Genomic DNA, 16,982 nt, shown 5'->3' with positions numbered 1-16,982 from the left:
CTCAGGAGGTAGAGGTTGGCAGATCGCTGTGAGTTTGAGGCCTGCCTGGTCTACAAAGTGAGTCCAGGACAGCCAAGGCTGCACATAGAAACCCTGTCTTGAAAAACAACAACAACAACAAAAAGTGCTCAGTAAATGAGGAGGCCATGAAGAAGAATGCCAGGGCCTCGTCAATAGATGGCCCTGACCAAATAAAAAATAATTTGAGTGTTAAAAAAGAAAAAAGAAAAGGGATCTAGAGAGATGGCTCAGTGGGTAAGAGCACTTCCTGCTCATCCGGAGGACTCAAGTCCAGATTCAGCACCCACATCAGATGGCTCACAATTGCCTGTAATCACAGCTACATGTGATCCAATGTCTTCTTCAAGCCTCTGCTGACACCTATGCATATATAAGCACATGAATAAAAAATAAAATAAGTCTTCTTTTTAAAAAACCCAAGAATGTGAGAATTAATATTTATTAAAATAGGATACCATGGGTCCACAATGAGATAAATACAGCAGAGGAAGAAATAGGGAGAAAGTGAGTTGTTTGTTTAGTACCTGGTAGCTAGTAGAGAAGAAGTTTCAGGGGATGCTAAGGATGGTGTGGGAAGATCTGGTGAGCAGTCAGTAATGGTAAATTATCGGACTACTTCAGCACAAGATACTAATCACATACAAAGTGGGAACTGATGACTATACAGAGGGGGGAAAACCTGGCAGATACAAAACATGTGACCACAGTTGACCCTGTCTGTGTGATGTAAGCCCAAAGAAGTAGAAACATTGTAGCAAAAAGCTAGAAGCATTGTAACAGATAGCTAGAACCCTGTTATAGCAAAGAACTAGAAACATTGTTGTAGCAACGGGCTTGAAGAAACACTGTTATAGCAAAGGGCTTGAAGAAGCGTTGTAGCAAAGGATTAGAAACATTGTTATAGCAAAGGGCTTGAAGAAACATTGTTGTAGCAAAGAACTAGAAACATTGTTGTAGTGTTCCTCCTGGGAGTCAAGAGTTATGCCTGTAATGAGGGGACATTGACCACAGAAAGAAGATAAGCATTCTACATGACAAAAGGCCTGAGCTCGGAAACTATGAGACAGAAAATGCAGCACTGCAGAGCTGGTCTACACTTCTGTCTCTTTGAGGTTTGGCTCCATGCACACTCACTTTAAAGGGTCCACCAAGGGTGCCATGACTAGGGCAGCAGCTCTAGTCCTGGCTGCTTCTTGGTGGAATTTTGTTGTGTTATTGACTTTTTTCCTCTGGTGTGAAAAATACTATAGAGAAACAGTTTAAAAGAGATAAGATTTATTTGGGCAAACGTGTTTAGAGGCTTCTGTCTGCTCCCTCCATTATCATGGGCCCTGTGTTGACAGGCAGCAGAAGGCAGAGTGAACCTGCTCACCTTAAGGTGAATAGAGAGTAGATGGACAGACAAAGTTCTGAGCAAACTCCCGGTGACCTTTCTCCAACCCAGCCCCATACCTACTTTCCTCTCTCCTCCCCCACATAATGTCTCCAGGTTCTGAATCCATTGTTGATCTGTCATTGATTTGGCCAAATCCCTTAATCACTATCCCAAAGGCTATAATCTGGAAACCAAGTTTGAAAGCATGAGCCTTGGTGGAGTCGGAGGGGGTAATTTCACTCTTATTTTGTGCAGAGTGGAAATTGAGCCCAGAACCTCCCATGGACTATAGTTCTAAATAGTCCATTGTTGTCCTTTAAATTCTAGTTTTGTTTATAGCAAATTAAATAGCAACATTATAGTTCCAATGCCTCTGCATTTTAAAGTTTAAAATTGATTCTTTGATACGCGTGTGTGTGTGTGTGTGTGTGTGTGTGTGTGTGTGTGTGCATTTTATCTGTGTATGTCTGAATCAAAGCCCTGGAGCACCAAAATAGAGCATTGGATCCCTTGGGAATTTAATTACAAATGGTTGTGAGCTGCAATGTGGGTGCTGGACACCACACCCAGGTCCTCAGAAAGAGCAGCCAGTGTTCTTAGCTGCTGACCCATCTCTCTAGCCCTTATCTGTGCATTTTTAAAGGTTTTAATGTGTCATTAATTTTTGACAAGCCCTCTATGATACACTATTTTAAGTCCTCACCTCTTCTCTGTATGTATAAGAGATAGATAGATAGATAGATATGGGTTCAGAGCCTTCCAGAGAGAGAAAATGATGGTTTTAGAGCCTTCCTCTTGCCTATTTTTCCATCTGACAGGTTTTACTCCACAGACCAAGAAAGGAGTTGAGGTATGTCAATCATCAAGAATGTTTTAAACATATACTCAGAAACCAGGAAATGCTGTGGGAGGCTCTGCAGACCTAGCAGACTCGCTGTCTCCTAGAACAGAACTCTATTCATTTCCCTGTCCTTACCTAGCCCCACCACAACCAATTACACGTGCGTTTTAAAACCAGGTTCCCAGCACAAACTGCAAATGCAAACCCCTTGCTCAAACAGTATTAAGAAGGTCAAGAGGGCAAGTGGAAGATCTAGAACCGAGCCACTACTAGAACCTTGTAAATAGGAAGTCATCGTCATGAACTCTGTGCTCAACAGTAATATAGAGTTACACATATTCCCTAGAGGGAAGAGCTGGGAAACCTTTGTGTGTGCCTTCTCACCCCAGCCACTTTAAATCGATGGGTTCTAGGACCCAACACTAGTTCAGTGCTTGAAAGTGGCAAGTCATCCATTTTTGTTGGCACATCTGCGGTCACCCTTCGTTCTTGGTGTCCTTTTGTTTTTCACTGTGCACAGCATAAGCTATATCTTTTTCAGCTACTCATGTAGTTTTCCCAATACTGTTACATCCACTAACTGTCTCCACTCTTCTCTGCAGGTCAGGCTCCGTAAGTAGCTGTCCCCACCCTTGTGATAATTGCATCCACTTGACTCCTGCTGATTAAGCACTGTGCTGCCCTCCGTGTTCTATGCATGTGGGATGGGAGCAGCGAGCAGATCGAAGAGGCTCTATCAGCATGCTCAGCTTATCATCCCTGGCCTTCAGAGGGGAGCTGCCACAGACCTCTTAGAGATGCTGGTGGACCTCTCACCAGTGCCTTCATTGTTGCTTAGGCAAGTCATGTGTACACTGGGTCCTGTCACAGGAGCTGTGCTTTGCACACTGTACACATAACTCTAGCCTGCCTACTTCTCAGAGCTGTGGGGTCTTCTCTCTGCCACCTACCAAAGCTGTTCTGGCATTTCTTCCTCACTTTGTGAGGACCACTGGCTTCCGGGAGCTTTCCTATGGGCGTGTTTGCACTATCTCCCAAGTGCCTTGCTAGAATGCTAAATCCAGTATTCCAGAAAAGAGTGTTCCCAATTGTCTCTCGGGTGTCTTGCTAGAGTACTGAATCCTGTGTGTTTTGATACAGCCCCCAGCAAACTATTCTTTTCTCATTGACAGAAACACTTTTTCAGCTCCCAATTGCTGAGATCAGAGCTCCTGTCCTGTGCACTTTCCTCTGGGCACTGCTAGTATCTGCTGGCCAGCTCGTGAAGCTGTGTCTGGTACCTCCTCTCACCCTAAGCTGAGTCTTGTTATGACTTCAACCCAGTGGTGGGTCTAGAGCCAGGGCAGAGGTCAGGGCTCATCATGGAGGACAGTGTTGCTTTGTAGCAGGATGGACTTTTTTTTTTTTTTTAAAGAAGGGAGTATGGTCCCTGACTCAGAGACAGGAGGGACCAATTCCTCCAGCTCAGTTGTGCAGCTGCCCCATCCAGATTTTTTTTCTTTTTTCCAGGCTTCTCTCTGTCACCCAGGGCTGCGCTGGCTGGTTTTCTGTTAACTCGATACAGGCAGACTAAAGTCACCAAAGTGGAGGGAAAGAAAATGCCTCCTAAGATTAGGCCGTAGGCAAGCATGCAGGACATTTTCTTAATTAGTGTTTGATGTGGAGGGCTCAGCCCATGATGAGTGGGGTGGTCCTGGGTGCTATAAGAAAGCAGACTGAGCAAGCCAGTAAGCAGCACTCCTCTGTGGCCTCTGCATCTGCTCCTGCATCTGGGTTCCTGCCCTGACTTCATTCTGTAATGAACAGTGATGAGGAATCATAAGCAAAACCACCTTCCTTCTCAAGTTGCTTTTGGTCATGACGTTTCACCACAGCAATTGTCACCCTGACTAACACAGGGGCCCTGATCTTGCCATAGTAACTCTGCCAAGTTTGAATAGTTAACCTTTGCTCCCCAGTATTGGGGTTTGAACCCATGGTGGGCAAATGTTCTACTTCTAAACTATGCCTCCAGCTCTCTCTTTTTTTGCCCCTTCTTTTTTCTTTTCTTTTCTTTTTTCTTTTTTTTTTTCCAACAGGGTCTTGTGTAGCTTGTGTTTGTCTCAAACTTTCTGTGTATCAGAGTATAACCCCTTTCTTCCACCTCCCAGTTGCTGGGGTTATAAACATGTGCCATAATGCCTAATGTGCTTTTGTTTTGTTGTTGTTGTTTGAGATAGGATCTGGAAAGCCTTGAACTCACTATGTGTCTAGGCATCTCTTGAACCTGATGCCTTTCTTCTTACTCTCCTCCTGGGTAGCTGGGGTTATAAACCTGTGTCCAGGGCTAATTATCCTCTTGTGTTGTTTTATTTGTCTCCACTGTGTTTATCACCAACATTCCTCCTTTTTCTCTCTTTTTTCCTTTATTTTTAAATATATTTTATTAATTTATTCATATTACATCTCAATTGTTATCCCATCCCTTGTATCCTCCCATTCCTCCCTCTCTCCCACTTTCCCCTTACATCCCTTCCCTATGACTGTGACTGAGGGGGACCTCCTCCCCCTGTATATGCTCATAGGGTATCAAGTCTCTTCTTGGTAACCTGCTATCCTTTCTCTGAGTGCCACCAGGTCTCCCCATCCAGGCGACGTGGTCAAAACAATCCTCCTTTTTGACCACCAAACTCCTGACCCATTTCCTAAGGTGCAGCTCAAAACCCAACCTGTTCTGCCATTTTCACAGGAAACACCCAGTTCCAGAGATTTGAGCAAAGAGGCATAGAAAAAGGCAACAATACTGTCCAGGTTTCATCCAGAGATGGGCCAGGTGGAGTCACAGGATTCAAATGGAAGTTGGTGGCCTCACATTGACAGAACCTAAGTGGGTGGGTGGGTGGGTGGGAGGCAGGAAGGCAAGCCTGAGGCTTGTGAGCCAATCCTGGGCTGTGTTGGACCCAGAATCAGTGATGCCAGGAGAAAGAGGAAGAGTGGGGCGGTGGTCTGAGGATGTGTTACATCCGACCACATTGGGAGATAGGTAACGTAGAGAGGGCACCAAAAGTCTTTACTTCTTTGGGCAGAAAAACTCACTGTGGTGTTGGGAGGTCACAGAAATGCGAGAGACATTGAGCAAGGCTAAGAGGGGTCCTGCAGTTTCACAAAGTAGTGAGCCTAGCCTGTAGAGGTGGATCATGTAACTGACAGAAACTACGGGCATCCTAAGGCAGAAAGGGACCTTTCAGAGGTCAACCTGTTTCAGTCACCCAAACTTGACTCTGAGGTCTGAAAACCTGTGAGATACTAGGGTGTAATGTAAAAAGGGTATAAAATAATGAGGACTGGGGCTCTTGGGAATCCAGGGAATATTGGGGCTAGGTAAAGAGATGCACAAGAGACATTTGCTGTACAGCCGCCAGAAGGGGGCAAGGACAGAAGACCCAGGAGACAAAGAGGGTAAGATGGAGTTTCAAAGGTCTCTAGAGCTCGAATTAAAAGACAATGTATACTCTCTGCCATTGATGGACCACACAATAGGAGGAAGACAGTGGGCCTGTCACAAATGGGAGTAAACATAGGAAAAAACCATAAAGAGTAAGAGGAAGTCAGGAGGATGGAAAGAGGGACACACAGGAAGTAGAAAGGAGGGATGTTCAGATTGAGTATTTCTTCAAGATGGTGTGGACAGGGAAAGCTTCCTTTCTTTTGGTTTCTAGGACATTGGCTGAGAAGGAAGGTCACCTGGGTACTTTCTCTGTCTCTCTGAGATAGCAGACCTTCACCCCAGCATCTAGCTCCCAAGTCCTTATTGGTAAAATCAAACAATTGAAATTTTATTAAAAAAAGAAAAAGAACAACATTACATCTTGATCTGCAGGTATCAGAAGGTGACTGTATGCCAGACATGGCATAGCTTGAGCATAAGAGACCCCAAAACCCTACTCCCACCCCCAGTGACACACTTCCTCCAACAAGGCCACACCTCCTAATAGTGCCCTGTGGGCCAAACATTCAAACATATGAGTCTATGGAGCCATTCCTATTCAAATCACCACATTTTACTCCCTGGCCCCCGTAAGCTTGTAGCCATACCATAATTCAGAAATACAGTCAGTCAAATTTCAAAAGTCCCCATAGACTATAAGAGTCACAAACTTGTTTAAAAGTTCAAAGTAGCTGGGCATGGTGAAGCATGCCTGTAATCCCAGCACTCTTCAAGGCAGAGGCAGGTGGATCTCTTTGAGTTCAAGGACAGCCTGGTCTACAACGTGAGTCCAGGACAGCCACAGCTACACAGAGAAACTCTGTCTTGAAAAACCAAACAAAAACCAACCAACCAACAAACCAAACAAACAAAAAATTCCAAAATTTAAAGTCTCTTCTGAGACTCATGGAATCTCTACACTGTAATCTCTTGTAAAATCAAAAGAAAAAAGAAGACCACATGCTTCAAACTTATAAGGGCACAAGAAATATGTTATAATTTCCAAAGAAAGGAAAGGGAGCTTATTAAGGAAATGCTAGACCAAAGCAAGAACTGAAAACAGCTGGGAAAAGTCCAAACATTGCATCTCCACGTACAATGTCAAAGCACTCTTCAGTTCTCCCGCTTTTCAGCTTTGTTGACAGCAATGCACTTCTTTATCTTGAGATAATTCTACTCCCAGTTAGTAGCTCTCCTTGGCAGGCATCCACAACTCTGGCATATCCACATTTTGGGGTGTCCAAGGCAATCTAGGTTTCACCTTCACAGCTTCACACAATGGCCTTTCTGGGCCTCCACACATAGATGCCCTGCGTGTCACACCTCTGGCCTCAGCAGCTTTCCATAGTCACAGAGGCAGGTTCCATAACCCCTTTCTTTCATCCTTGACTCTAAAACCAGAACTACATGATTGATGCTGCCAAGTTTTGCTGATTGCTGGGGTTGGAACATGGGCCTCTGTGTGTTGTATGGATGTAGAAGCTGTTAATAAAAGTCTGATTGGCCAATTAGCTGGGGAGGGGGAGACTTCCTGAGAGAGAGAGGAAGGCAGATTTCTGGCAAGGAGAAAGAGAAAGACCTTTTGCCAGGAAGGGAGACAGATATGATTGTGGGTCTGGGAGGAGAGCTGGCCATGTAGCTGGATTAGGCAAGGTAGACAGAATAACTTAGGCGAATTAGTTGGGAGTCAGTCCAGCTAAGGCCTAAGCTTTGGAATATTAAAAGGTCTTGGTGTCTTTATTTTTATGGTCTAAAGGCCAACTGGGGCTCAGGTCTTTCTTCACCAGGAGACATAAGCTGCAGGTCTTCAACAGCCCTCTCATGTAATTATAGCTTCAGCATTTTGCTTGGATGTATGTCTGTGTATCATATATGTGTCTGGTGCCTGGAGAGGCTGGCAATGAGGTTCAGATCCCCTCAAACTGGAGCAAAAGACCTTTTAGCCATCGTGTTGGTGCTGAAAACCACATCCGGATCCTCTGGAAGAGTAGTCAGTGCTCTTAACATCTGATATCTCTGTCTCTGTCTGTCTGTCTGTCTGTCTGTCTGTCTGTCTGTCTCTCTCTCTCTCTCTCTCTCTCTCTCTCTCTCTCTCTCTCTCTCCAGCTCCTCAATTATACATTGCCTGTCAGTAAGGGTGGGCATGATAGCTGGCCATGTGGCTGGATGAGGCAAGGTGGACAGGGTAACTTAAATGAATTAGTTTATTCATTGAGTCAGTCCAGCTAAGGCCTAATTAGAGGTCAGCTAATGAATTTGGGGATATCACTCTCCCCTTTCACTGTGAGTCCAAAGGACTGACCTCAGGTCATCAGGTTTATGCAGCAAGCCCTTTGCCAGCTGATCTATCTTCCCAGGATAAGTTGTCTAGAATGCTAAAACAACTACTACAAAGAAGAAACTGCATGTGTTGCCAGGTGTGGCAGGAGATGCCTATAATCTTAGCATTTGGGAAGTAATGGCAGGAGGGTCATGAATTCAAAGTCATCCTTAGCTACATAGTGGATTTAAGTTTACCTGTGGACTTCATAAAACCTCCCTGAAACAAACAAACAAACAAACAAACAAACAAAAACAAAGAGCAGACTAGCATGTGGAGGACTGTCTTGAGTGGGTGTAACAACTGTCAATAAAGCACTGTTTAGCCAATCAGGTGGTAGAAGGACAGGAAGTGGAAAGCTGGACTTCCTGTAGAGGAGGAGTTTATTTAAAGTTTAAAAGGTGGAAGCATCCATCCCCAATGGAGAGAAGGGATGAGGCAAAAACACCTTCAACAAATGTAAAAACCCAGGTACAAGATGCCTAGGGTATGCATAAGTTTATTTAAAGTTTATTGCCTTTTCTTTTGCCCAGGGCAACCAGTTTGTCTCTAAAACAGGATACGTTTTCTCGGGAGACAAGTAGCACCTGGCCTATCCATCAGGTGCCATAGAGCCTAGAGAAGGACATTTAGAATTATACCATCTTGTTTTTATTTCAATTAAATAATGATTGTATGTTCTTTGGTAATGGCAATATTATACTTCCTATTTGAAAGAGGTCAAAATAAAACAGACCTGGATGAAAGGAAGACTGCTAACTTAAGTCAGTCTATACGTACATGAATTCAAACTACAGAACCAGCCTCGATTGTTCTGTGCATCCTGCACACCTCATGCACTTATAGTTTTAGAACTGTACAATGCTTGTGAGGAATTATATATTTTCTGAGCAAAAGAACTGGACACTGATGCTGGACCAGACCCAACAGGATTCATGCTCCAGCATGCTGAGATGCTGACTTCCTGCGTTCCTCATGTTCCAGCCCCAAGCGCTTTGGTTGCTGTTCATCATCAGAACAGAGCAGCTCCCAGTAGAGCTTTGAAGAAAGTTTGCGATTCCAATTGGTCCAGCATTTCAGACTGTCCCACACAGGACTTTTATTAAGCCTAGAATTTCTCAACATTTGGAGACTGGACCACAAATGCTATCTCTAGCTTGTTTAACCATTTTCCCATTTTTATTTGTGTCCCTACATAGGTATTATTTGTCCCAAATCAGCTGGAAGAAGCCTTACAAGAGAAAGATGTCCCATTTCCCTTAAGGGGGGTTAGGTGAGGTTTTGGACTATGGATGTTTATTTTCATTGGGAGTTGATTATGTTATTATTGGTTTTATTCAAAGAGAGAACGAGATTAGACTTAGGGATTTTTCTCTGAGAATACAGAAATATATAGGGGTGATAGGACAAAAGGTAGATTATTGAATTTACTCTTCAACTTAAGGTCTTGATTGTTACTCACAAGGCGATTTTTAATTCATTGTTATAGAATTTGTATATTGATGTAAAATAAGTTTAATTTTAATTCATTGCACTAATCAATTTTATCACAAGAATATACATCCTAGGTTCAATAGATAGATAAGGTAAAATATCTAGATAAGGTCTTCAAAAACCTCAGAGACCTACAGTATTGCATTTAAAGTTTTTTTTTCTTTATTATTGCTTTGAGGATTCTTTGAATATCAGACAGCCTGACTCCTTGTAACACCCAGCCTGCCTCAAAGAAGGTAACGAGCATCGAGGAACCTCCTTATGGAGATGGCTTCAGATGTGACAAACCAGCCAGTGGGCAAAAATGTCCTTGTTTTCTGTCACAGGCAGAATTCTGAATGAAATGAATAAGCTTGGATGAAGGTGGAGTCCTCAATAGTCCCTGCTGCACAAATATGTCTGTTAGATATACCAGCCTAGAAGGCTGAAGATGATGCTTCAACGTGTTAGAGAGTTTTGAGTGACTGTTCAGGCAGCAAAGTGTCCCTGTCAATTTTTCATTTTGGAAGCTGTTAATCTGCACTTCCTGTTTACTCAGGTAATTAATTTTATTCCTTCTCAAGTCTTTGATGGGGATGAAGACAGCAAAACATTATGAGTTTAGCATGAATATAACAATTGTTTTGTGGTTCTTGTGTGTGTATAATGTATATGGGTGTAATAATATAAATGTACAAGTAAAAGTTTTTTTTTTAATTAGACTGAAAAGGGGAATTGTGGAGCAATGTCTTGCATGGATGTAACAACTGTCAATAAAGTGCTGTTTAGCCAATCAGCTGAGCAGAAGGACAGGAAATGGAAGGTGGGACTTCCTGGAGACGGGGAGGAGCCGGGAGTTGACAGCTGATGGTTGACAGTTGACAGTTGACGGAGGGAGTTGGAGGAGAGAAGCTGCCCAAGAAGGAATAGATTGGCAAATGCTTGGAATATATGTAGGTTATGAGGATTACAATAGTTTATTTTAGTTTATTGTTACATTAGTAGCAGTAGATTCTGCCCAGGGTTGTGCTTACAGTTTGAATTACATTTCAGTCTCTTTGTGTCAGTTATTGGCTTCCTAGGCCGAACAGATACATTATATTGTAACACTAGCATTGGATTTGGAAATAGGGTCTATTTTTTTCTGACTCCAAGAAACACACCTCACACCCAGTGGCAGACATTGCTTTAGGATAAAAGGATGGCAAAAATATTCGAAGCAGAAATAAGTAAGAAACAAGCATGTATAGTTATTCTAATATCTAATAAAATAGATTTTGCTGCTCCCGCAGACCAGCTCCAAGAACAGCGAGGAGGAGAGAAGAGAAAGTCTTGGTGGATCCACAGTCGGGAGAATTGAGCAAGTGGTGAGCAGCTGGTTAAGGGAAACCAACCATTGGTTGAACAACTAGCTAGAGGAACTAGTTGAGGAGAGGTTGAAGAACAGAGGAAAAACAAATACTGGAGACCCAGGCATATGTGATACAAATTGAAGGTTTTAAAGCCCAGAAGAACTTTATTTTCTGTCTCTATCCTATGCTTACTATCTATCTGTCTCTGTCTCTGTCTTGCTTGTTGACTGTCTGGCTCTCTTTGGGCCAACACCAGTATTTTATTTAAAGTGAAGTTCAATTTTTTTCATTGCATATTACATCATGATTTTTCTCACCTTTTACAATCAACAGGGCATTCAAAAATCAATAAAGCAAGAGAATAGTCTAACAAGGAAATACAAACATTCTATATAGCCTACAATAAAGCATACTGAAAAAAAATCAATCAATTTCTAAGCAATGGTCAGCATATCCTGATTATTATTTCTTAAACAATACTCAGGAAAGTTTAATCAAAAATTTCCCTGGGCTAAAGCCATCATGTTTACAAGATTGTCATAGCAACATAGCTCGAGCTAAATGTTCTCTAATAAAGAAAAAAATTGACGTACTCCCAGTCCCAAACCAACAGTTGTGCTATCCAAGCCTAGGCTAACTGCCAAGTTGTCCTTTATTGTAAAATATCTGTAAAGCATGATTTGCCAAGTCCATCTTCTATTGCTCTCAAAGCAGAGTCTAAAGAAACTTTTCTACAGGTAACAGTATCTAGCCAGGTACTGTTTTCTCAAGGTCTTAACTTCCTTTCACGTAGTTTCTGCTTGGGTGCTCACAGTCAGAGCAAAAACCTCTATCGCTGGCTCAAGCCTTTAGACAGATGCCTTCTTTCAACATTCTCTGTGGGAAAAACTTTTCCTTGTATGAATTTCCTTAGAGCTGAGAAATAAAAAGAGAAAAAGACAATTTTAGGAGAAAAGGTAGATTTTTAGACAAAATCACACCTGGACTATACATAATATTTAAGTGCAATTGTGATTAGCGAGATATCTTTGGAACTTTGTCAAGCAAAGCCTTAATAACTTTCTCTATGTCTAGAGATGATGCTGGACAGTCGGAATTCTCTGGAACTCTGTCAAGCAAAATCTCTACAACTTGTCCTCATGTCTGTGACAAGACTTCAAACTGAGCCCAATCAGAAGAGATAAGGAGGTACATTTTATACTCATTGAAGGAAAAAAATCTAACAACAGTATGGTATAGTCATAAACGTATACTTATCAAAAGCAGGAGCACCCAATTTCATAAAATAAAAACTATTAGGTTTAAAACCACAGATCAAAACAAACACCGAGATAGTAAGTGACCTCAGTACGTCACTCTCACAAACAGACCAGCCATCTGGAAAAAAACTAAATTAAGAACCTGCAGTTAAACAACATCGTAAATCAAATGAACTTTGCAGACATCTACAGAACATTCCATCCAAAGATTAAAGAATATACTTTTTTCTCAGCATCACATGCGACTGTCTTCAAAAATATTAGAACACAAAGCAAGTCTCAAAATAAATAGGAAAATTAAAATCACATCCTTTATTATGTCTGACTGCCATGAATTAAAGCTGGATATCAGTAACAAAAATAAGGATAGAAAGTAAAGAAATTCATAGAAGGTAAATAACACACACACTGACCCAAAATTGGATGAAGGGAGATGTCAGGAAGGAAAGTTAAAATTTCATGGAATTGAATTAAAATGAACACAAAACTATCAGATCTATAGGCTAAATAAAGGCAGCCCTAACAGGAAAACATATGGCCCACAAAGACACCCAAAAACTTGAGAGATCTTAAATTAACAAGTAATTAGGTACCTGAAGACTTCAGAAAAACAAGAATAATCAACACCCAGAGACGGTAGGAGGGAAGAGAGAAGCAAAATCAGGGCAGAAATCAGGGAAATAGAAACAAACAAAAACAACACAAGGAAATCAAGGATTGGTTTTTTGGAAAGATCAATAAGATTGACAAATCTTTAGCCAAATTAATCAGATGAAATAGCCCAAATTAATAAAATTAAAGACAAAGAGAGAAGCATTACAACAGATACTGAGGAAATTCAGAGAGTCATGAGGGCATACTTTAAAATATATACATAATTCTAAACTGGAAAGTATATAATGAGATGGATAAATTATATATATATGGTCCAAGAGATAGCAACAGTAATTAAAAATCTCCCAACTAAAGACAGTCCAGCACAAAATTCTACCAAAGCTTCAAAGTAGAATGAACATCAACACTTCTCAAACTACTCTTCAAAATAGAAAAGAAAGGACATTTCCAAATTACTTTTATGAATCCGGCATTATCTTGATTAAAGAGAAAAAATTGAAAAAAAAAAAAAAACCAAAGACACAGCAAAAAAAGAAAATTATAAGCCATTATCTCAGATGAATATAGACACTGAATTCTCAATAAAATACTGAAAAACTGAGTCAAAAACATACTATAATTTTTTTCAATGTGACCAAGTTGGCTTCATCTTAAAGATACAGGGATGGTTTAATATACACAAATTAATAAATGTAATTTACCACATAAATAGACTAAAAGACAGATGATCTCATGATTCCATTAGATGTAGAGAAGACCTTTGACAAAGGTGAATTTATCCATTCATGCTAAAAGTCCTGGAGAAAATGGAGATACAGTGGGGAGATTGCAACACATAAAGGCAATATACAGGACACCCACAGGCAGCATCATCTTAGACGGAAAAAAAGCCAACCTCTCAAAACACTTCCATTAAAAGCAGCAACAACACAAGAATGTTCACTCTCTCTTCTGTTGGATTTAGTTCTTGAAGTCTTAGCTAGAAGATAAGTGAAGACAAAGCAGGAGATACAAGTAGGGAAAGAAGAGGTTAAAGTTTTTTTTCAAGTGGTGTGATTCTCTAAAAGACCCTAAAGACTCCACCTCCTACAGCTGATGAATATTCTAAGGAAAGTAGCAGAAGAACACAAGCTAATGAACAAAGCACGCTGAATTGAATGAGATGTTCCCCATGAGTCTCAGGCATTTGAATAGTTGGTCTTCAGTTGGTGGCTATTTGGGGCAGATTAGGAAGTGTGGTCATGAGGTGTGTCACTGGGAACAGGCTTTGTGGGTTCAAAAGACTTATTTCATACTGAGTTTTCCTGTTTGTAGCCTGAAATATGAGTTCTCAGCTGCTGCTCCAGAGGCATGCCTGTCTGCCTGATGTCACATTTGTCTCTGTGATGGAGGACTCAACTCTTTGGAATGTGATCCTCAAATAAACCCTTTTATAATTGCCTTTGCCATGATGTTCTATCACAGAAATAAAAAAGTAACTAAGAAAAAGTTAGCACTAGGGAGTGAGATATTGCTATGATAGGCCTGAGCATGTTGTTTTTGGAGGGATGTGGAAAACCTGGGGATGTTGGACTGGAAAAGTGGTTTCAGAAGGGACTTGGGCTAGAGACTCTTCTTGTGATATTAATAAGAATGAGGCTGTTTTCTGCCTTTATCCCAAGAATTTGCCTGAGATCAAATTTAAAAGTTATGGGATCATTTCTTTGCAAGCCAGAAATACACACTGGAGAAAAGACATAATCTTGAACAAATGTGCTGGTTAAACTGTATATACATGCAGAAAAATAAACCTCAATCCTCATCTCTTACTCTGCACAAAACTCATAGAGGAAAAAACAGGGAATACACTCAAACTCATTGGTGCAGGAAAGGGCTTTCTGAACAGGATCCCAATAGTACAGGTAAATAGGTCAACAATTAACACATGGAACCTCATGAAACTAAAAAGTTTCTATATAAAAAGGACACCATCACACTAGTAAAGAGGAAGTCCACAGAATGGGGGAAAAACTTTACCAGCTATATATCAGACAGAAGGTGAGTATCAAAATATATAAAGAGTTAAAAAAAAAAAAAGTGGGCATCAAGAAGACAAACAATGCTATTAAAGTCGAGTATGGAACTAAAAAGAGTTCTCAAAAGATCAAATATGAATGATAGATTTTTAAAAGTTCATTATCCATAGCCTTCAAGGAAATGCAAGTTAAATCTACTTCAAGTTTTCATCTCAGCCCAATCAAAATAGCTAAGACTGAAAACACACAAACAAACAACCCAAAGCCTAATGGTGACAAATATTGGTGACATAAGGAAAAGAGAACATATTCTCATTGCTAGTGGGCATGCAAGCTGGTGCAGCCACTGTCAAAATTAGGGTGATGTTTCCTCAGAAAGCTAAACATAGGCCCACCTGATGCTCCAGTTACACTGCTCTTAGGTGCTGTATCAGCTACTACTCAAAGTGCTCTCTCTATACCTCACTTTCGAGGCATTTGCTCATTCTTGTCCATTGCTGCTCATTCATAATAGCTGGGAAATGGAAACAGCCTAGGTGTCCATCACCTGATGAATGGAGGATGAAAATGTGGTTCATGTACATGATGGAATATTACCCAGCTATCAAAAATAAAACAGAATTGGGGTCTGGAGAGATAGCTTAATAATACTGGCTGCTTTTCCAGAAGATCCAGATTAAATTTCTAGCACCCACATGGCAGCTCACAACTGTAACTCTAGGTCCAGGGAATCCAATGCCTTTTTGTTGCTTTCATGGGCACTGTAGGCACATGGTGCGCATATATATATATATATGTAAAACACTTAATAAATGTAATACATAGATCACAAAATTTTTAGATTAAATTATGAAGTTTGCAGGGAAATGAATGAATGGAGCTGGAATCAGTCATGCTGAGTGAGGTAAACTCAGACCCAGAAAGCCATATGTTGCATGGTTTCTATTATCGATAGATGTTAGCTTTGAGCGTTAGATTTATTGTTTCATTTAAAATAATACACAGGTCAGGAAAACACTAAGAGGTCATGGAGAGGGGCTTTCAATATAAAGGATATGGAGACCTGGTGGAAAGGTTTAAAGGGGGAATTGTAGAACAAGAAGGAATAAATTGGGGTGGGGAAGAGCAGGAAACAATAAAAGAGGGAACCTGGAAGGGGAAAATAAAAGTACCTGCCAAAAGGTCATATGAAAACCTACTGCTGTAGAAACTTCCTAAAATACAACTACACACATACATGAAAACTAGTTAAACTATAGTTACCCTGTAGCATGGCAACAGTGCACACCCTAGACACCAGAGGCTGACAAATAAAAAGGTCAATGCTAGGAAAATGTTATCTTTCTTTTTCTTTTCTTTTCTTTTCTTTCTTTCTTTTCTTTTCTTTTTTTTTTCTTTTTTTCTTTTTTTGAGTTGCTGGCCAGTAATGTCCCAAAGACCAAAGACCTCATACATCATGGGCTATCACCAGTGCTCCTTGTCATTCTCCAGAATTTGATAGCAAGACTCTGTTGCTGAAGATAAGATATACTTGCTGTTAGCATATAAGCAGCTTCACAAGCCTGCCTCTAGGTTGCTTAGCAACCTCTGATGTCATCACTTGCCCACCAGGGCCCAGGATAAAAAGGACAAACCTGTCATCTGTTGCTTTGTCTCTCTTACTGTCTTACTCTCTTTCTGTCTTCCTCTCTGTCCTCCTGGGGCACCCCTTCCCGCTTTCCTTCTCTCCCCATGCTTCTACAATAAATCTTATACCATGTATGTTGTGTGGCACCTATTTTAACACTTGAATCATAGAACATGTTGAAATCAAAGTGGTACACACCTAGAAATGTCATTCCTATGGGCTAATCCATTCATAGTGCTAGAAGGCGTTACACAAGTTGCCAGAGGAGAAAGGTAAGCATCAAGCACACCTAGCTGCAAACCTGTGAGCGACAATGATGACTGGCTGGACAAGACACGGTCGCTAATGAAACAGCGGCACCAACATCATGAGAATAACCACTTGTTGATTAGACTTAAGGCCTGTTCCACAAGACGAAGCTCATACCCGGCCATTGTTATCAGGCCAAGAACCTGTGGTTAGATAGGTCATCAGTCATACAGAGAACCTATTACTATTGAAGACACCCATGCACTGTGGGGAGCTCCCTTCCAGACCCTGATTAATGTGCAGACCACACCCAAACACCACTTTTCAACACAAAGAGATTCCAAGCGATAAGCAAGATGGAGAGATGAT

The sequence above is a fragment of the Acomys russatus genome, chromosome 21 (assembly GCF_903995435.1).
Source record: "Acomys russatus chromosome 21, mAcoRus1.1, whole genome shotgun sequence".
Classification (NCBI taxonomy): domain Eukaryota; kingdom Metazoa; phylum Chordata; class Mammalia; order Rodentia; family Muridae; genus Acomys; species Acomys russatus.
Note: the sequence above shows the minus strand (reverse complement) of the source record.